Source organism: Cavia porcellus, unplaced genomic scaffold, assembly GCF_034190915.1.
Source record: "Cavia porcellus strain 051 isolate PalLab524CR breed Dunkin Hartley unplaced genomic scaffold, mCavPor4.1 scaffold_34, whole genome shotgun sequence".
Lineage (NCBI taxonomy): Eukaryota > Metazoa > Chordata > Mammalia > Rodentia > Caviidae > Cavia > Cavia porcellus.
In genome coordinates this window covers 38,061,349-38,086,758 of record NW_026947517.1, presented here as the reverse complement: position 1 = coordinate 38,086,758, position 25,410 = coordinate 38,061,349, and positions in this window count along the sequence as shown.

The window sequence follows — 25,410 nt, the reverse complement described above, 5'->3', positions numbered from 1 at the left end:
TACTAGTGAATCTAATGTAACACACACCCATACAATGCGCACCACCCCGTGATGTTTTTCTCACTCCTACTAGTGAATGTAATGTAACACACACCCATACAATGCGCACCACCCCGTGATGTTTTTCTCACTCCTATTAGTGAATGTAATGTAACACACACCCATACAATGGGCACCACACCGTGATGTTTTTCTCACTCCGACTAGTGAATCTAATGTAACACACACCCATACAATGCGCACCACCCCGTGATGTTTTTCTCACTGCTACTAGTGAATGTAATGTAACACACAACCATACAATGCGCACCACCCCGTGATGTTTTTCTCACTCCTACTAGTGAATGTAACGTAACACACACCCATACAATGGGCACCACCCCGTGATGTTTTTCTCACTCCTACTAGTGAATGTAATGTGACACACACCCATACAATGCGCACCACCCCGTGATGTTTCTCTCACACGTACTAGTGAATGAAATGTAACACACACCCATACAATGCGCACCACCCCGAGATGTTTCTCTCACTCCTACTAGTGAATGTAATGTAACACACACCCATACAATGCGCAACACCCCGTGATGTTTTTCTCACTCCTACTAGTGAATGTAATGTAACACACAGCCATAAAATGCGCACCACCCCGTGATGTTTTTCTCACTGCTACTAGTGAATGTAATGTAACACACAGCCATACAATGCGCACCACCCCGTGATGTTTTTCTCACTGCTACTAGTGAATGTAATGTAACACACACCCATACAATGCGAACCACCCCGTGATGTTTTTCTCACTCCTACTAGTGAATGTAATGTAACACACACCCATACAATGCGCACCACCCCGTGATGTTTTTCTCACTCCTACTAGTGAATGTAATGTAACACACACCCATACAATGCGCTCCACCCCGTGATGTTTTTCTCACTCCTACTAGTGAATGTAATGTAACACACACCCATACAATGCGCACCACCCCGTGATGTTTTTCTCACTCCTACTAGTGAATGTAAAGTAACACACACCCATACAATGCGCACCACCCCGTGATGTTTTTCTCACTCCTACTAGTGAATGTAATGTAACACACAGCCATAAAATGCGCACCACCCCGTGATGTTTTTCTCACTGCTACTAGTGAATGTAATGTAACACACAGCCATACAACGCACACCACCCCGTGATGTTTTTCTCACTGCTACTAGTGAATGTAATGTAACACACACCCATACAATGCGCACCACCCCGTGATGTTTTCCTCACTCCTACTAGTGAATCTAATGTAACACACACCCATACAATGCGCCCCACCAGGTGATGTTTTTCTCACAACTACTAGTGAATCTAATGTAACACACACCCATACGATGCGCACCACCCCGCGATGTTTTTCAGAAACCTATCCTACATTGCCACTGCATGTTCCCTGACCTCCCCATGCTGACCACCCCGCGGTGCTTTTCTCCATCCTACATTGCCACTGACTGCCTATCCTAATTCAGACCCTCCGATTCACACCACCCCGTGATGTTTTTCTCACTCCTACTAGTGAATGTAATGTGACACACACCCATAAAATGCGCACCACCCCGTGATGTTTCTCTCATACCTACTAGTGAATGTAATGTAACACACACCCATGCAAAGCGCACCACCCCGTGATGTTTTTCTCACTCCTATTAGTGAATGTAATGTAACACACACCCATACAATGCGCACCACCCCGTGATGTTTTTCTCACTGCTACTAGTGAATGTAATGTAACACACACGAATACAATGCGCACCACCCCGTGATGTTTTTCTCACTCCTACTAGTGAATGTAATGTAACACACACCCATACAATGCGTCCCACCAGGTGATGTTTTTCTCACTCCTACTAGTGAATGTAATGTAACACACACCCATACAGTGCGCACCACCCCGTGATGTTTTTCTCACTGCTACTAGTGAATGTAATGTAACACACAGCCATACAATGCGCACCACCCCGTGATGTTTTTCTCACTCCTACTAGTGAATCTAATGTAACACACACCCATACAATGCGCACCACCCCGTGATGTTTTTCTCACTCTTACTAGTGAATGTAATGTAACACACACCCATACAATGCGCACCACCCCGTGATATTTTTCTCACTCCTACTAGTGAATGTAATGTAACACACACCCATACAATGCGCACCACCCTGTGATGTTTTTCTCACTCCTTCTAGTGAATGTAATGTAACACACACCCATACAATGCGCACCACACCGTGATGTTTTTCTCACTCCTACTAGTGAATGTAATGTAACACACACCCATACAATGCGCACCACCCCGTGATGTTTTTCTCACTCCTACTAGTGAGTCTAATGTAACACACACCCATACAATGCGCACCACCCCGTGATGTTTTTCTGACTCCTACTAGTGAATGTAATGTAACACACACCCATACAATGCGCACCACCCCGTGATGTTTTTCTCACTCCTACTAGTGAATGTAATGTAACACACACCCATACAATGCGCACCACCACGTGATGTATTTCTCACTCCTACTAGTGAATGTAATGTAACACACACCCATACAATGCGCACCACCCCGTGATGTTTTTCTCACTCCTACTAGTGAATGTAATGTAACACACACCCATACAATGCGCACCACCCCGTGATGTTTTTCTCACTCCTACTAGTGAATGTAATGTAACACACACCCATACAATGCGCACCACCCCGTGATGTTTTTCTCACTCCTACTAGTGAATGTAATGTAACACACACCCATACAATGCGCACCACCCCGTGATGTTTTTCTCACTCCTACTAGTGAATGTAATGTAACACACACCCATACAATGCGCACCACCCCGTGATGTTTTTCTCACTCCTACTAGTGAATCTAATGCAACATACACCCATACAATGCGCACCACCCCGTGATGTTTTTCTCACTCCTACTAGTGAATCTAATGTAACACACACCCATACAATGCGCACCACCCCGTGATGTTTTTCTCACTCCTACTAGTGAATCTAATGTAACACACACCCATACAATGAGCACCACCCCGTGATGTTTTTCTCACTCCTACTAGTGAATGTAATGTAACACACACCCATACAATGCGCACCACCCCGTGATGTTTTTCTGACTCCTACTAGTGAATGTAATGTAACACACACCCATACAATCCGCACCACCCCGTGATGTTTTTCTCACTCCTACTAGTGAATGTAATGTGACACACACCCATAAAATGCGCACCACCCCGTGATGTTTTTCTCACTCCTACTAGTGAGTCTAATGTAACAAACACCCATACAATGCGCACCACCCCGTGATGTTTTTCTCACTCCTACTAGTGAGTCTAATGTAACACACACCCATACAATGCGCACCACCCCGTGATGTTTTTCTGACTCCTACTAGTGAATGTAATTTAACACACACCCATACAATCCGCACCACCCCGTGATGTTTTTCTCACTCCTCCTAGTGAATGTAATGTAACACACACCCATACAATGCGCACCACCACGTGATGTATTTCTCACTCCTACTAGTGAATGTAATGTAACACACACCCATACAATGCGCACCACCCCGTGATGTTTTTCTCACTCCTACTAGTGAATGTAATGTAACACACACCCATACAATGCACACCACCCCGTGATGTTTTTCTCACTCCTACTAGTGAATGTAATGTAACACACACCCATACAATGCGCACCACCCCGTGATGTTTTTCTCACTCCTACTAGTGAATGTAATGTAACACACACCCATACAATGCGCACCACCCCGTGATGTTTTTCTCACTCCTACTAGTGAATCTAATGTAACACACACCCATACAATGCGCACCACCCCGTGATGTTTTTCTCACTCCTACTAGTGAATGTAATGTAACACACACCCATACAATGCGCACCACCCCGTGATGTTTTTCTCACTCCTACTAGTGAATGTAATGTAACACACACCCATACAATGCGCACCACCCCGTGATGTTTTTCTCACTCCTACTAGTGAATGTAATGTAACACACACCCATACAATGGGCACCACACCGTGATGTTTTTCTCAGTTCTACTAGTGAATCTAATGTAACACACACCCATACAATGCGCACCACCCCGTGATGTTTTTCTCACTGCTACTAGTGAATGTAACGTAACACACAACCATACAATGGGCACCACCCCATGATGTTTTTCTCACTCCTACTAGTGAATGTAACGTAACACACACCCATACAATGGGCACCACCCCGTGATGTTTCTCTCACTCCTACTAGTGAATGTAATGTGACACACACCAATACAATGCGCACCACCCCGTGATGTTTCTCTCACACCTACTAGTGAATGTAATGTAACACACACCCATACAATGCGCACCACCCCGTGATGTTTCTCTCACTCCTACTAGTGGATGTAATGTAACACACACCCATACAATGCGCACCACCCCGTGATGTTTCTCTCACTCCTACTAGTGAATGTAATGTAACACACAGCCATAAAATGCGCACCACCCCGTGATGTTTTTCTCACTGCTACTAGTGAATGTAATGTAACACACAGCCATACAATGCGCACCACCCCGTGATGTTTTTCTCACTGCTACTAGTGAATGTAATGTAACACACACCCATACAATGCGAACCACCCCGTGATGTTTTTCTCACTCCTACTAGTGAATGTAATGTAACACACACCCATACAATGTGCAACACCAGTGATGTTTTTCTCACTCCTACTAGTGAATGTAATGTAACAGACACCCATGCAATGCGCACCACCCCGTGATGTTTTTCTCACTCCTACTAGTGAATGTAATGTAACACACACCCATACAATGCGCACCACCCCGTGATGTTTTTCTCACTTCTACTAGTGAATGTAAAGTAACACACACCCATACAATGCGCACCACCCCGTGATGTTTTTCACACTCCTACTAGTGAATGTAATGTAACACACACCCATACAATGCGCACCAGCCCGTGATGTTTTTCTCACTCCTACTAGTGAATGTAATGTAACACACACCCATGCAATTCGCACCACCCCGTGATGTTTTTCTCACTCCTACTAGTGAATGTAATGTAACACACACCCATACAATGCGCACCACCCCGTGATGTTTTTCTCACTCCTACTAGTGAATGTAATGTAACACACACCCATACAATGGGCACCACCCCGTGATGTTTTTCTCACTCCTACTAGTGAATCTAATGTAACACACACCCATACAATGCGCACCACCCCGTGATGTTTTTCTCACTCCTACTAGTGAATCTAATGCAACACACACCCATACAATGCGCACCACCCCGTGATGTTTTTCTCACTCCTACTAGTGAATCTAATGTAACACACACCCATACAATGAGCACCACCCCGTGATGTTTTTCTCACTCCTACTAGTGAATGTAATGTAACACACACCCATACAATGCGCAGCACCCCGTGATGTTTTTCTCACTCCTACTAGTGAATGTAATGTAACACACACCCATACAATGCGCACCACCCCGTGATGTTTTTCTCACTCCTACTAGTAAATGTAATGTAACACACACCCATACAATGCGCACCACCCCGTGATGTTTTTCTCACTCCTACTAGTGAATGTAATGTAACACACACCCATGCAATGCGCACCACCCCGTGATGTTTTTCTCACTCCTACTAGTGAATGAAATCTAACACCCACCCATACAATGCGCATCACCCCGTGATGTTTTTCTCACTCCTACTAGTGAATGTAATGTAACACACACCCATACAATGCGCAGCACCCCGTGATGTTTTTCTCACACCTACTAGTGAATGTAATGTAACACACACCCATACAATGCGCACCACCCCGTGATGTTTTTCTCACTCCTACTAGTAAATGTAATGTAACACACACCCATACAATGCGCACCACCCCGTGATGTTTTTCTCACTCCTACTAGTGAATGTAATGTAACACACACCCATACAATGCGCACCACCCCGTGATGTTTTTCTCACTCCTACTAGTGAATGTAATGTAACACCCACCCATACAATGCGCACCACCCCGTGATGTTTTTCTCACTCCTACTAGTGAATGTAATGTAACACACACCCATACAATGCGCACCACCCCGTGATGTTTTTCCCACTCCTACTAGTGAATCTAATGTAACACACACCCATACAATGCGCACCACCCCGCGATGTTTTTCAGAAACCTATCCTACATTGCCACAGCATGTTCCCTGACCTCTCCATGCTGACCACCCCGCGGTGCTTTTCTCCATCCTATATTGCCACACACTGCCTATCCTAATTCAGACCCTCCGATTCACACCACCCCGTGATGTTTTTCTCACTCCTACTAGTGAATGTAATGTGACCCACACCCATAAAATGCGCACCACCTCGTGATGTTTCTCTCACACCTACTAGTGAATGTAATGTAACACACACCCATACAATGCGCACCACCCCGTGATGTTTTTCTCACTCCTACTAGTGAATGTAATGTAACACACACCCATACAATGCGCACCACCCCGTGATGTTTTTCTCACTCCTAGTAGTGAATGTAATGTAACACACACCCATACAATGCGCACCACCCCGTGATGTTTTTCTCACTCCTACTAGTAAATCTAATGTAACACACACCCATACAATGCGCACCACCCCGTGATGTTTTTCTCACTCCTACTAGTGAATGTAATGTAACACACACCAATACAATGCGCACCACCCCGTGATGTTTTTCTCACTCCTACTAGTGAATGTAATGTAACACACACCCATGCAATGCGCACCACCCCGTGATGTTTTTCTCACTCCTACTTGTGAATGTAATGTAACACACACCCATACAATGCGCACCACCCCGTGATGTTTTTCTCACTCCTACTAGTGAATCTAATGTAACACACACCCATACAATGCGCACCACCCCGTGATGTTTTTCTCACTCCTACTAGTGAATCTAATGTAACACACACCCATACAATGCGCACCACCCCGTGATGTTTTTCTCACTCCTACTAGTGAATCTAATGTAACACACACCCATACAATGCGCACCACCCCGTGATGTTTTTCTCACTCCTACTAGTGAATGTAATGTAACACACACCCATAAAATGCGCACCACCCCGTGATGTTTTTCTCACTCCTACTAGTGAATGTAATGTAACACACACCCATACAATGGGCACCACACCGTGATGTTTTTCTCACTTCTACTAGTGAATATAATGTTACACACACCCATACAATGCGCACCACCCCGTGATTTTTTTCTCACTGCTAATAGTGAATGTAATGTAACACACAACCATACAATGCGCACCACCCCGTGATGTTTTTCTCACTCCTACTAGTGAATGTAACGTAACACACACCCATACAATGGGCACCACCCCGTGATGTTTTTCTCACTCCTACTAGTGAATGTAATGTGACACACACCAATACAATGCGCACCACCCCGTGATGTTTCTCTCCCACCTACTAGTGAATGTAATGTAACACACACCCATACAATGCGCACCACCCCGTGATGTTTCTCTCACTCCTACTAGTGAATGTAATGTAACACACACCCATACAATGTGCACCACCCCGTGATGTTTTTCTCACTCCTACTAGTTTATGTAATGTAACACACAGCCATAAAATGCGCACCACCCCGTGATGTTTTTCTCACTGCTACTAGTGAATGTAATGTAACACACAGCCATACAATGCGCACCACCCCGTGATGTTTTTCTCACTGCTACTAGTGAATGTAATGTAACACACACCCATACAATGCGAACCACCCCGTGATGTTTTTCTAACTCCTACTAGTGAATGTAATGTAACACACACCCATACAATGCGCAACACCCCGTGATGTTTTTCTCACTCCTACTAGTGAATGTAATGTAACAGACACCCATACAATGCGCACCACCCCGTGATGTTTTTCTCACTCCTACTAGTGAATGTAATGTAACACACACCCATACAATGCGCACCACCCCGTGATGTTTTTCTCACTTCTACTAGTGAATGTAAAGTAACACACACCCATACAATGCGCACCACCCCGTGATGTTTTTCACACTCCTACTAGTGAATGTAATGTAACACACACCCATACAATGCGCACCACCCCGTGATGTTTTTCTCACTCCTACTAGTGAATGTAATGTAACACACACCCATGCAATGCGCACCACCCCGTGATGTTTTTCTCACTCCTACTAGTGAATGTAATGTAACACACACCCATACAATGCGCACCACCCCGTGATGTTTTTCTCACTCCTACTAGTGAATGTAATGTAACACACACCCATACAATGGGCACCACCCCGTGATGTTTTTCTCACTCCTACTAGTGAATCTAATGTAACACACACCCATACAATGCGCACCACCCCGTGATGTTTTTCTCACTCCTACTAGTGAATCTAATGCAACACACACCCATACAATGCGCACCACCCCGTGATGTTTTTCTCACTCCTACTAGTGAATCTAATGTAACACACACCCATACAATGAGCACCACCCCGTGATGTTTTTCTCACTCCTACTAGTGAATATAATGTAACACACACCCATACAATGCGCAGCACCCCGTGATGTTTTTCTCACTCCTACTAGTGAATGTAATGTAACACACACCCATACAATGCGCACCACCCCGTGATGTTTTTCTCACTCCTACTAGTGAATGTAATGTAACACACACCCATACAATGGGCACCACACCGTGATGTTTTTCTCACTTCTACTAGTGAATCTAATGTTACACACACCCATACAATGCGCACCACCCCGTGATGTTTTTCTCACTGCTACTAGTGAATGTAATGTAACACACAACCATACAATGCGCACCACCCCGTGATGTTTTTCTCACTCCTACTAGTGAATGTAACGTAACACACACCCATACAATGGGCACCACCCCGTGATGTTTTTCTCACTCCTACTAGTGAATGTAATGTGACACACACCAATACAATGCGCACCACCCCGTGATGTTTCTCTCACACCTACTAGTGAATGTAATGTAACACACACCCATACAATGCGCACCACACCGTGATGTTTCTCTCACTCCTACTAGTGAATGTAATGTAACACACACCCATACAATGCGCACCACCCCGTGATGTTTTTCTCACTCCTACTAGTTTATGTAATGTAACACACAGCCATAAAATGCGCACCACCCCGTGATGTTTTTCTCACTGCTACTAGTGAATGTAATGTAACACACAGCCATACAATGCGCACCACCCCGTGATGTTTTTCTCACTGCTACTAGTGAATGTAATGTAACACACACCCATACAATGCGAACCACCCCGTGATGTTTTTCTCACTCCTACTAGTGAATGTAATGTAACACACACCCATACAATGCGCAACACCCCGTGATGTTTTTCTCACTCCTACTAGTGAATGTAATGTAACAGACACCCATACAATGCGCACCACCCCGTGATGTTTTTCTCACTCCTACTAGTGAATGTAATGTAACACACAACCATACAATGCGCACCACCCCGTGATGTTTTTCTCACTTCTACTAGTGAATGTAAAGTAACACACACCCATACAATGCGCACCACCCCGTGATGTTTTTCACACTCCTACTAGTGAATGTAATGTAACACACACCCATACAATGCGCACCACCCCGTGATGTTTTTCTCACTCCTACTAGTGAATGTAATGTAACACACACCCATGCAATGCGCACCACCCCGTGATGTTTTTCTCACTCCTACTAGTGAATGTAATGTAACACACATCCATACAATGCGCACCACCCCGTGATGTTTTTCTCACTCCTACTAGTGAATGTAATGTAACACACACCCATACAATGGGCACCACCCCGTGATGTTTTTCTCCCTCCTACTAGTGAATCTAATGTAACACACACCCATACAATGCGCACCACCCCGTGATGTTTTTCTCACTTCTACTAGTGAATCTAATGCAACACACACCCATACAATGCGCACCACCCCGTGATGTTTTTCTCACTCCTACTAGTGAATCTAATGTAACACACACCCATACAATGAGCACCACCCCGTGATGTTTTTCTCACTCCTACTAGTGAATGTAATGTAACACACACCCATACAATGCGCAGCACCCCGTGATGTTTTTCTCACTCCTACTAGTGAATGTAATGTAACACACACCCATACAATGCGCACCACCCCGTGATGTTTTTCTCACTCCTACTAGTGAATGTAATGTAACACACACCCATACAATGCGCACCACCCCGTGATGTTTTTCTCACTCCTAGTAGTGAATGTAATGTAACACACACCCATACAATGCGCACCACCCCGTGATGTTTTTCTCACTCCTACTAGTGAATCTAATGTAACACACACCCATACAATGCGCACCACCCCGTGATGTTTTTCTCACTCCTACTAGTGAATGTAATGTAACACACACCAATACAATGCGCACCACCCCGTGATGTTTTTCTCACTCCTACTAGTGAATGTAATGTAACACACACCCATGCAATGCGCACCACCCCGTGATGTTTTTCTCACTCCTACTAGTGAATGTAATGTAACACACACCCATACAATGCGCACCACCCCGTGGTGATGTTTTTCTCACTCCTACTAGTGAATGTAATGTAACACACACCCATACAATGCGCACCAACCCGTGATGTTTTTCTCACTCCTACTAGTGAATGTAATGTAACACACACCCATACAATGCGCACCACCCCGTGATGTTTTTCTCACTCCTACTAGTGAATGTAATGTGACACACACCCATACAATGCGCACCACCCCGCGATGTTTTTCAGAAACCTATCCTACATTGCCACTGCATGTTCCCTGACCTCCCCATGCTGACCACCACGCGGTGCATTTCCCCATCCTACATTGGCACTCACTGCCTATCTTAATTCAGACCCTCCAATTCACACCACCCCGTGATGTTTTTCTCACTCCTACTAGTTAATGTAATGTAACACACACCCATACAATGCGCACCACCCCGTGATGTTTTTCTCACTCCTACTAGTGAATGTAATGTAACACACACCCATACAATGCGCACCACCCCGTGATGTTTTTCTCACTCCTACTAGTGAATGTAATGTAACACACACCCATACAATGCGCACCACCCCGTGATGTTTTTCTCACTCCTACTAGTGAATGTAATGTAACACACACCCATAAAGTGCCCACCACCCCGTGATGTTTTTCTCACTCCTACTAGTGATTGTAATGTAACACACACCCATACAGTGCGCACCACCCCGTGATGTTTTTGTCACTCCTACTAGTGAATGTAATGTAACACACACCCATACAGTGCGCACCACCCCGTGATGTTTTTCTCACTCCTACTAGTGAATGTAATGTAACACACACCCATACAATGCGCACCACCCCGTGATGTTTTTCTCACTCCTACTAGTGAATCTAATGTAACACACACCCATACAATGCGCACCACCCCGTGATGTTTTTCTCACTCCTACTAGTGAATCTAATGTAACACACACCCATACAATGCGCACCACCCCGTGATGTTTTTCTCACTACTAATAGTGTATGTAATGTAACACACACCCATACAATGCGCACCACCCCGTGATGTTTTTCTCACTCCTACTAGTGAATCTAATGTAACACACACCCATACAATGCGCACCACCCCGTGATGTTTTTCTCACTCCTACTAGTGAATCTAATGTAACACACACCCATACAATGCGCACCACACCGTGATGTTTTTCTCACTCCTACTAGTGAATGTAATGTAACACACACCCATACAATGCGCACCACCCCGTGATGTTTTTCTCACTCCTACTAGTGAATGTAATGTAACACACACCCATACAATGGGCACCACCCCGTGATGTTTTTCTCACTCCTACTAGTGAATCTAATGTAACACACACCCATACAATGCGCCCCACCAGGTGATGTTTTTCTCACAACTACTAGTGAATCTAATGTAACACACACCCATACGATGCGCACCACCCCGCGATGTTTTTCAGAAACCTATCCTACATTGCCACTGCATGTTCCCTGACCTCCCCATGCTGACCACCCCACGGTGCTTTTCTCCATCCTACATTGCCACTGACTGCCTATCCTAATTCAGACCCTCCGATGCACACCACCCCGTGATGTTTTTCTCACTCCTACTAGTGAATGTAATGTGACACACACCCATAAAATGCGCACCACCCCGTGATGTTTCTCTCATACCTACTAGTGAATGTAATGTAACACACACCCATGCAATGCGCACCACCCCGTGATGTTTTTCTCACTCCTATTAGTGAATGTAATGTAACACACACCCATACAATGCGCACCACCCCGTGATGTTTTTCTCACTGCTACTAGTGAATGTAATGTAACACACACCCATACAATGCGCACCACCCCGTGATGTTTTTCTCACTCCTACTAGTGAATGTAATGTAACACACACCCATACAATGCGTCCCACCAGGTGATGTTTTTCTCACTCCTACTAGTGAATGTAACGTAACACACAGCCATACAATGCGCACCACCCCGTGATGTTTTTCTCACTGCTACTAGTGAATGTAATATAACACACACCCATACAATGCGCACCACCCAGTGATGTTTTTCTCACTCCTAATAGTGAATGTAATGTAACACACACCCATACAATGCGCACCACCCCGTGATGTTTTTCTCACTCCTACTAGTGAATGTAATGTAACACACACCCATAAATTGCGCACCACCCCGTGATGTTTTTCTCACTCATACTAATGAATGTAATGTAACACACACCCATACAATGCGCACCACCCCGTGATGTTTTTCTCACTCCTACTAGTGAATGTAATGTAACACACAGCCATACAATGCGCACAACCCCGTGATGTTTTTCTCACTGCTACTAGTGAATGTAATGTAACACTCACCCATACAATGCGCACCACCCCGTGATGTTTTTCTCACTCCAACTAGTGAATGTAATGTAACACACACCCATACAATGGGCACCACCCCGTGATGTTTTTCTCACTCCTACTAGTGAATCTAATGTAACACACACCCATACAATGCGCACCACCCCGTGATGTTTTTCTCACTCCTACTAGTGAATCTAATGCAACACACACCCATACAATGCGCACCACCCCGTGATGTTTTTCTCACTCCTACTAGTGAATCTAATGTAACACACACCCATACAATGAGCACCACCCCGTGATGTTTTTCTCACTCCTACTAGTGAATGTAATGTAACACACACCCATACAATGCGCAGCACCCCGTGATGTTTTTCTCACTCCTACTAGTGAATGTAGTGTAACACACACCCATACAATGCGCACCACCCCGTGATGTTTTTCTCACTCCTACTAGTGAATGTAATGTAACACACACCCATGCAATGCGCACCACCCCGTGATGTTGTTCTCAATCCTACTAGTGAATGTAATGTAACACACACCCATACAATGCGCACCACCCCGTGATGTTTTTCTCACTCCTACTAGTGAATGTAATGTAACACACACCCATACAATGCGCACCACCCCGTGATGTTTTTCTCACTCCTACTAGTAAATGTAATGTAACACACACCCATACAATGCGCACCACCCCGTGATGTTTTTCTCACTCCTAGTAGTGAATGTAATGTAACACACACCCATACAATGCGCAGCACCCCGTGATGTTTTTCTCACTCCTACTAGTGAATCTAATGTAACACACACCCATACAATGCGCACCACCCCGTGATGTTTTTCTCACTCCTACTAGTGAATGTAATGTAACACACACCAATACAATGCGCACCACCCCGTGATGTTTTTCTCACTCCTACTAGTGAATGTAATGTAACACACACCCATGCAATGCGCACCACCCCGTGATGTTTTTCTCACTCCTACTAGTGAATGTAATGTAACACACACCCATACAATGCGCACCACCCCGTGGTGATGTTTTTCTCACTCCTACTAGTGAATGTAATGTAACACACACCCATACAATGCGCACCAACCCGTGATGTTTTTCTCACTCCTACTAGTGAATGTAATGTAACACACACCCATACAATGCGCACCACCCCGTGATGTTTTTCTCACTCCTACTAGTGAATGTAATGTGACACACACCCATACAATGCGCACCACCCCGCGATGTTTTTCAGAAACCTATCCTACATTGCCACTGCATGTTCCCTGACCTCCCCATGCTGACCACCACGCGGTGCATTTCCCCATCCTACATTGGCACTCACTGCCTATCTTAATTCAGACCCTCCAATTCACACCACCCCGTGATGTTTTTCTCACTCCTACTAGTGAATGTAATGTAACACACACCCATACAATTTGCACCACCCCGTGATGTTTTTCTCACTCCTACTAGTGAATGTAATGTAACACACACCCATACAATGCGCACCACCCCGTGATGTTTTTCTCACTCCTACTAGTGAATGTAATGTAACACACACCCATACAATGCGCACCACCCCGTGATGTTTTTCTCACTCCTACTAGTGAATGTAATGTAACACACACCCATAAAGTGCCCACCACCCCGTGATGTTTTTCTCACTCCTACTAGTGATTGTAATGTAACACACACCCATACAGTGCGCACCACCCCGTGATGTTTTTCTCACTCCTACTAGTGAATGTAATGTAACACACACCCATACAGTGCGCACCACCCCGTGATGTTTTTCTCACTCCTACTAGTGAATGTAATGTAACACACACCCATACAATGCGCACCACCCCGTGATGTTTTTCTCACTCCTACTAGTGAATCTAATGTAACACACACCCATACAATGCGCACCACCCCGTGATGTTTTTCTCACTCCTACTAGTGAATCTAATGTAACACACACCCATACAATGCGCACCACCCCGTGATGTTTTTCTCACTACTAATAGTGTATGTAATGTAACACACACCCATACAATGCGCACCACCCCGTGATGTTTTTCTCACTCCTACTAGTGAATCTAATGTAACACACACCCATACAATGCGCACCACCCCGTGATGTTTTTCTCACTCCTACTAGTGAATCTAATGTAACACACACCCATACAATGCGCACCACACCGTGATGTTTTTCTCACTCCTACTAGTGAATGTAATGTAACACACACCCATACAATGCGCACCACCCCGTGATGTTTTTCTCACTCCTACTAGTGCATCTAATGTAACACACACCCATACAATGGGCACCACCCCGTGATGTTTTTCTCACTCCTACTAGTGAATCTAATGTAACACACACCCATACAATGCGCCCCACCAGGTGATGTTTTTCTCACAACTACTAGTGAATCTAATGTAACACACACCCATACGATGCGCACCACCCCGCGATGTTTTTCAGAAACCTATCCTACATTGCCACTGCATGTTCCCTGACCTCCCCATGCTGACCACCCCGCGGTGCTTTTCTCCATCCTACATTGCCACTGACTGCCTATCCTAATTCAGACCCTCCGATTCACACCACCCCGTGATGTTTTTCTCACTCCTACTAGTGAATGTAATGTGACACACACCCATAAAATGCGCACCACCCCGTGATGTTTCTCTCATACCTACTAGTGAATGTAATGTAACACACACCCATGCAATGCGCACCACCCCGTGATGTTTTTCTCACTCCTATTAGTGAATGTAATGTAACACACACCCATACAATGCGCACCACCCCGTGATGTTTTTCTCACTGCTACTAGTGAATGTAATGTAACACACACCCATACAATGCGCACCACCCCGTGATGTTTTTCTCACTCCTACTAGTGAATGTAATGTAACACACACCCATACAATGCGTCCCACCAGGTGATGTTTTTCTCACTCCTACTAGTGAATGTAACGTAACACACAGCCATACAATGCGCACCACCCCGTGATGTTTTTCTCACTGCTACTAGTGAATGTAATGTAACACACACCCATACAATGCGCACCACCCCGTGATGTTTTTCTCACTCCTAATAGTGAATGTAATGTAACACACACCCATACAATGCGCACCACCCCGTGATGTTTTTCTCACTCCTACTAGTGAATGTAATGTAACACACACCCATAAAATGCGCACCACCCCGTGATGTTTTTCTCACTCCTACTAGTGAATGTAATGTAACACACACCCATACAATGCGCACCACCCCGTGATGTTTTTCTCACTCCTACTAGTGAATGTAATGTAACACACAGCCATACAATGCGCACAACCCCGTGATGTTTTTCTCACTGCTACTAGTGAATGTAATGTTAAACTCACCCATACAATGCGCACCACCCCGTGATGTTTTTCTCACTCCTACTAGTGAATGTAATGTAACACACACCCATACAATGGGCACCACCCCGTGATGTTTTTCTCACTCCTACTAGTGTATCTAATGTAACACACACCCATACAATGCGCACCACCCCGTGATGTTTTTCTCACTCCTACTAGTGAATCTAATGCAACACACACCCATACAATGCGCACCACCCCGTGATGTTTTTCTCACTCCTACTAGTGAATCTAATGTAACACACACCCATACAATGAGCACCACCCCGTGATGTTTTTCTCACTCCTACTAGTGAATGTAATGTAACACACACCCATACAATGCGCAGCACCCCGTGATGTTTTTCTCACTCCTACTAGTGAATGTAATGTAACACACACCCATACAATGCGCAGCACCCCGTGATGTTTTTCTCACTCCTACTAGTAAATGTAATGTAACACACACCCATACAATGCGCACCACCCCGTGATGTTTTTCTCACTCCTACTAGTGAATGTAATGTAACACACACCCATGCAATGCGCACCACCCCGTGATGTTTTTCTCACTCCTACTAGTGAATGTAATGTAACACCCACCCATACAATGCGCACCACCCCGTGATGTTTTTCTCACTCCTACTAGTGAATGTAATGTAACACACACCCATACAATGCGCACCACCCCGTGATGTTTTTCTCACTCCTACTAGTGAATGTAATGTAACACACACACCCATACAATGCGCACCACCCCGTGATGTTTTTCTCACTCCTACTAGTGAATGTAATGTATCACACACCCATACAATGCGCACCACCCCGTGATGTTTTTCCCACTCCTACTAGTGAATCTAATGTAACACACACCCATACAATGCGCACCACCCCGCGAAGTTTTTCAGAAACCTATCCTACATTGCCACAGCATGTTCCCTGACCTCCCCATGCTGACCACCCCGCGGTGCTTTTCTCCATCCTATATTGCCACACACTGCCTATCCTAATTCAGACCCTCCGATTCACACCACCCCGTGATGATTTTCTCACTCCTACTAGTGAATGTAATGTGACCCACACCCATAAAATGCGCACCACCCCGTGATGTTTCTCTCACACCTACTAGTGAATGTAATGTAACACACACCCATACAATGCGCACCACCCCGTGATGTTTTTCTCACTCCTACTAGTGAATGTAATGTAACACACACCCATACAATGCGCACCACCCCGTGATGTTTTTCTCACTCCTACTAGTGAATGTAATGTAACACACAGGCATACAATGCGCACCACCCCGTGATATTTTTCTCACTGCTACTAGTGAATGTAATGTAACACACATCCATACAATGCGCACCACCCCATGATGTTTTTCTCACTCCTACTAGTGAATGTAATGTAACACACACCCATACAATGCGCACCACCCCGGGATGTTTTTCTCTCTCCTACTAGTGAATGTAATGTAACACACACCCATACAATGCGCACCACTACGTGATGTTTTTCTCACTCTTACTAGTGAATGTAATGTAACACACACCCATACAATGCGCACCACCCCGTGATGTTTTTCTCACTCCTACTAGTGAATGTAATGTAACACACACCCATACATTGCGCACCACCCCGTGATGTTTTTCGCACTCCTAGTAGTGAATGTAATGTAACACACACCCATACAATGCGCACCACCCCGTGATGTTTTTCTCACTCCTACTAGTGAATGTAATGTAACACACACCCATACAATGCGCACCACCCCGTGATGTTTTTCTCACTTCTACTAGTGAATGTAAAGTAACACACACCCATACAATGCGCACCACCCCGTGATGTTTTTCACACTCCTACTAGTGAATGTAATGTAACACACACCCATACAATGCGCACCACCCCGTGATGTTTTTCTCACTCCTACTAGTGAATGTAATGTAACACACACCCATGCAATGCGCACCACCCCGTGATGTTTTTCTCACTCCTACTAGTGAATGTAATGTAACACACACCCATACAATGCGCACCACCCCGTGATGTTTTTCTCACTCCTACTAGTGAATGTAATGTAACACACACCCATACAATGGGCACCACCCCGTGATGTTTTTCTCACTCCTACTAGTGAATCTAATGTAACACACACCCATACAATGCGCACCACCCCGTGATGTTTTTCTCACTCCTACTAGTGAATCTAATGCAACACACACCCATACAATGCGCACCACCCCGTGATGTTTTTCTCACTCCTTCTAGTGAATGTAATGTAACACACACCCATGCAATGCGCACCACCCCGTGATGTTTTTCTCACTCCTACTAGTGAATGTAATGTAACACACACCCATACAATGCGCACCACCCCGTGATGTTTTTCTCACTCCTACTAGTAAATGTAATGTAACACACACCCATACAATGCGCACCACCCCGTGATGTTTTTCTCACTCCTTCTAGTGAATGTAATGTAACACAAACCCATGCAATGCGCACCACCCCGTGATGTTTTTCTCACTCCTACTAGTGAATGTAATGTAACACCCACCCATACAATGCGCACCACCCCGTGATGTTTTTCTCACTCCTACTAGTGAATGTAATGTAACACACACCCATACAATGCGCAGCACCCCGTGATGTTTTTCTCACTCCTACTAGTGAATGTAATGTAACACACACCCATACAATGCGCACCACCCCGTGATGTTTTTCTCACTCCTACTAGTAAATGTAATGTAACACACACCCATACAATGCGCACCACCCCGTGATGTTTTTCTCACTCCTTCTAGTGAATGTAATGTAACACACACCCATGCAATGCGCACCACCCCGTGATGTTTTTCTCACTCCTACTAGTGAATGTAATGTAACACCCACCCATACAATGCGCACCACCCCGTGATGTTTTTCTCACTCCTACTAGTGAATGTAATGTAACACACACCCACACAATGCGCACCACCCCGTGATGTTTTTCTCACTCCTACTAGTGAATGTAATGTAACACACACCCATACAATGCGCACCACCCCGTGATGTTTTTCTCACTCCTACTAGTGAATGTAATGTAACACACACCCATACAATGCGCACCACCCCGTGATGTTTTTCTCACTCCTACTAGTGAATGTAATGTATCACACACCCATACAATGCGCACCACCCCGTGATGTTTTTCCCACTCCTACTAGTGAATCTAATGTAACACACACCCATACAATGCGCACCACCCCGCGATGTTTTTCAGAAACCTATCCTACATTGCCACAGCATGTTCCCTGACCTCCCCATGCTGACCACCCCGCGGTGCTTTTCTCCATCCTATATTGCCACACACTGCCTATCCTAATTCAGACCCTCCGATTCACACCACCCCGTGATGTTTTTCTCACTCCTACTAGTGAATGTAATGTGACCCACACCCATAAAATGCGCACCACCCCGTGATGTTTCTCTCACACCTACTAGTGAATGTAATGTAACACACCCATACAATGCGCACCACCCCGTGATGTTTTTCTCACTCCTACTAGTGAATGTAATGTAACACACACCCATACAATGCGCACCACCCCGTGATGTTTTTCTCACTCCTACTAGTGAATGTAATGTAACACACAGCCATACAATGCGCACCACCCCGTGATATTTTTCTCACTGCTACTAGTGAATGTAATGTAACACACACCCATACAATGCGCACCACCCCGTGATGTTTTTCTCACTCCTACTAGTGAATGTAATGTAACACACACCCATACAATGCGCACCACCCCGTGATGTTTTTCTCTCTCCTACTAGTGAATGTAATGTAACACACAGCCATACAATGCGCACCACCCCGTGAAGTTTTTCTCACTCCTCCTAGTGAATCTAATGTAACACACACCCATACAATGCGCACCACCCCGTGATGTTTTTCTCACTCCTACTAGTGAATGTAATGTAACACACACCCATACAATGCGCACCACCCCGTGATGTTTTTCTCACTCCTACTAGTGAATGTAATGTAACACACACCCATGCAATGCGCACCACCCCGTGATGTTTTTCTCACTCCTACTAGTGAATGTAATGTAACACACACCCATACAATGCGCACCACCCCGTGGTGATGTTTTTCTCACTCCTACTAGTGAATGTAATGTAACACACACCCATACAATGCGCACCAACCCGTGATGTTTTTCTCACTCCTACTAGTGAATGTAATGTAACACACACCCATACAATGCGCACAACCCCGTGATGTTTTTCTCACTCCTACTAATGAATGTAATGTAACACACACCCATACAATGCGCACCACCCCGCGATGTTTTTCAGAAACCTATCCTACATTGCCACTGCATGTTGCCTGACCTCCCCATGCTGACCACCACGCGGTGCATTTCCCCATCATACATTGGCACTCACTGCCTATCTTAATTCAGACCCTCCAATTCACACCACCCCGTGATGTTTTTCTCACTCCTACTAGTGAATGTAATGTAACACACACCCATACAATGCGCACCACCCCGTGATGTTTTTCTCACTCCTACTAGTGAATGTAATGTAACACACACCCATACAATGCGCACCACCCCGTGATGTTTTTCTCACTCCTACTAGTGAATGTAATGTAACACACCCCCATACAATGCGCACCACCCCGTGATGTTTTTCTCACTCCTACTAGTGAATGTAATGTGACACACACCCATAAAGTGCGCACCACCCCGTGATGATTTTCTCACTCCTACTAGTGATTGTAATGTAACACACACCCATACAGTGCGCACCACCCCGTGATGTTTTTCTCACTCCTACTAGTGAATGTAATGTAACACACACCCATACAGTGCGCACCACCCCGTGATGTTTTTCTCACTCCTACTAGTGAATGTAATGTAACACACACCCATACAATGCGCACCACCCCGTGATGTTTTTCTCACTCCTACTAGTGAATCTAATGTAACACACACCCATACAATGCGCACCACCCCGTGATGTTTTTCTCACTCCTACTAGTGAATCTAATGTAACACACACCCATACAATGCGCACCACCCCGCGATGTTTTTCAGAAACCTATCCTACATTGCCACAGCATGTTCCCTGACCTCCCCATGCTGACCACCCCGCGGTGCTTTTCTCCATCCTATATTGCCACACACTGCCTATCCTAATTCAGACCCTCCGATTCACACCACCCCGTGATGTTTTTCTCACTCCTACTAGTGAATGTAATGTGACCCACAACCATAAAATGCGCACCACCCCGTGATGTTTCTCTCACACCTACTAGTGAATGTAATGTAACACACACCCATACAATGCGCACCACCCCGTGATGTTTTTCTCACTCCTACTAGTGAATGTAATGTAACACACACCCATACAATGCGCACCACCCCGTGATGTTTTTCTCACTCCTACTAGTGAATGTAATGTAACACACAGCCATACAATGCGCACCACCCCGTGATATTTTTCTCACTGCTACTAGTGAATGTAATGTAACACACACCCATACAATGCGCACCACCCCGTGATGTTTTTCTCACTCCTACTAGTGAATGTAATGTAACACACACCCATACAATGCGCACCACCCCGTGATGTTTTTCTCTCTCCTACTAGTGAATGTAATGTAACACACACCCATACAATGCGAACCACCCCGTGATGTTTTTCTCACTCCTACTAGTGAATGTAATGTAACACACACCCATACAATGCGCACCACCCCGTGATGTTTTTCTCACTCCTACTAGTGAATGTAATGTAACACACACCCATACAATGCGCACCACCCCGTGATGTTTTTCTCACTCCTAGTAGTGAATGTAATGTAACACACAGCCATACAATGCGCACCACCCCGTGAAGTTTTACTCACTCCTCCTAGTGAATCTAATGTAACACACACCCATACAATGCGCACCACCCCGTGATGTTTTTCTCACTCCTACTAGTGAATGTAATATAACACACACCCATACAATGCGCACCACCCCGTGATGTTTTTCTCACTCCTACTAGTGAATGTAATGTAACACACACCCATGCAATGCGCACCACCCCGTGATGTTTTTCTCACTCCTACTAGTGAATGTAATGTAACACACACCCATACAATGCGCACCACCCCGTGGTGATGTTTTTCTAACTCCTACTAGTGAATGTAATGTAACACACACCCATACAATGCGCACCAACCCGTGATGTTTTTCTCACTCCTACTAGTGAATGTAATGTAACACACACCCATACAATGCGCACCACCCCGTGATGTTTTTCTCACTCCTACTAATGAATGTAATGTAACACAAACCCATACAATGCGCACCACCCCGCGATGTTTTTCAGAAACCTATCCTACATTGCCACTGCATGTTCCCTGACCTCCCCATGCTGACCACCACGCGGTGCATTTCCCCATCATACATTGGCACTCACTGCCTATCTTAATTCAGACCCTCCAATTCACACCACCCCGTGATGTTTTTCTCACTCCTACTAGTGAATGTAATGTAACACACACCCATACAATGCGCACCACCCCGTGATGTTTTTCTCACTCCTACTAGTGAATGTAATGTAACACACACCCATACAATGCGCACCACCCCGTGATGTTTTTCTCACTCCTACTAGTGAATGTAATGTAACACACCCCCATACAATGCGCACCACCCCGTGATGTTTTTCTCACTCCTACTAGTGAATGTAATGTGACACACACCCATAAAGTGCGCACCACCCCGTGATGTTTTTCTCACTCCTACTAGTGATTGTAATGTAACACACACCCATACAGTGCGCGCCACCCCGTGATGTTTTTCTCACTCCTACTAGTGAATGTAATGTAACACACACCTATACAGTGCGCACCACCCCGTGATGTTTTTCTCACTCCTACTAGTGAATGTAATGTAACACACACCCATACAATGCGCACCACCCCGTGATGTTTTTCTCACTCCTACTAGTGAATCTAATGTAACACACACCCATACAATGCGCACCACCCCGTGATGTTTTTCTCACTCCTACTAGTGAATCTAATGTAATACACACCCATACAATGGGCACCACCCCGTGATGTTTTTCTCACTACTAATAGTGTATGTAATGTAACACACACCCATACAATGCGCACTACCCCGTGATGTTTTTCTCACTCCTACTAGTGAATCTAATGTAACACACACCCATACAATGCGCACCACCCCGTGATGTTTTTCTCACTCCTACTAGTGAATGTAATGTAACACACACCCATACAATGCGTCCCACCAGGTGATGTTTTTCTCACTCCTACTAGTGAATGTAACGTAACACACAGCCATACAATGCGCACCACCCCGTGATGTTTTTCTCACTGCTACTAGTGAATGTAATGTAACACACACCCATACAATGCGCACCACCCCGTGATGTTTTTCTCACTCCTAATAGTGAATGTAATGTAACACACACCCATACAATGCGCACCACCCCGTGATGTTTTTCTCACTCCTACTAGTGAATGTAATGTAACACACACCCATAAAATGCGCACCACCCCGTGATGTTTTTCTCACTCCTACTAGTGAATGTAATGTAACACACACCCATACAATGCGCACCACCCCGTGATGTTTTTCTCACTCCTACTAGTGAATGTAATGTAACACACAGCCATACAATGCGCACAACCCCGTGATGTTTTTCTCACTGCTACTAGTGAATGTAATGTAACACTCACCCATACAATGCGCACCACCCCGTGATGTTTTTCTCACTCCTACTAGTGAATGTAATGTAACACACACCCATACAATGGGCACCACCCCGTGATGTTTTTCTCACACCTACTAGTGAATCTAATGTAACACACACCCATACAATGCGCACCACCCCGTGATGTTTTTCTCACTCCTACTAGTGAATCTAATGCAACACACACCCATACAATGCGCACCACCCCGTGATGTTTTTCTCACTCCTACTAGTGAATCTAATGTAACACACACCCATACAATGAGCACCACCCCGTGATGTTTTTCTCACTCCTACTAGTGAATGTAATGTAACACACACCCATACAATGCGCAGCACCCCGTGATGTTTTTCTCACTCCTACTAGTGAATGTAATGTAACACACACCCATACAATGCGCAGCACCCCGTGATGTTTTTCTCACTCCTACTAGTAAATGTAATGTAACACACACCCATACAATGCGCACCACCCCGTGATGTTTTTCTCACTCCTACTAGTGAATGTAATGTAACACACACCCATGCAATGCGCACCACCCCGTGATGTTTTTCTCACTCCTACTAGTGAATGTAATGTAACACCCACCCATACAATGCGCACCACCCCGTGATGTTTTTCTCACTCCTACTAGTGAATGTAATGTAACACACACCCATACAATGCGCACCACCCCGTGATGTTTTTCTCACTCCTACTAGTGAATGTAATGTAACACACACCCATACAATGCGCACCACCCCGTGATGTTTTTCTCACTCCTACTAGTGAATGTAATGTAACACACACACCCATACAATGCGCACCACCCCGTGATGTTTTTCTCACTCCTACTAGTGAATATAATGTATCACACACCCATACAATGCGCACCACCCCGTGATGTTTTTCCCACTCCTACTAGTGAATCTAATGTAACACACACCCATACAATGCGCACCACCCCGCGAAGTTTTTCAGAAACCTATCCTACATTGCCACAGCATGTTCCCTGACCTCCCCATGCTGACCACCCCGCGGTGCTTTTCTCCATCCTTTATTGCCACACACTGCCTATCCTAATTCAGAACCTCCGATTCACACCACCCCGTGATGATTTTCTCACTCCTACTAGTGAATGTAATGTGACCCACACCCATAAAATGCGCACCACCCCGTGATGTTTCTCTCACACCTACTAGTGAATGTAATGTAACACACACCCATACAATGCGCACCCCCCCGTGATGTTTTTCTCACTCCTACTAGTGAATGTAATGTAACACACACCCA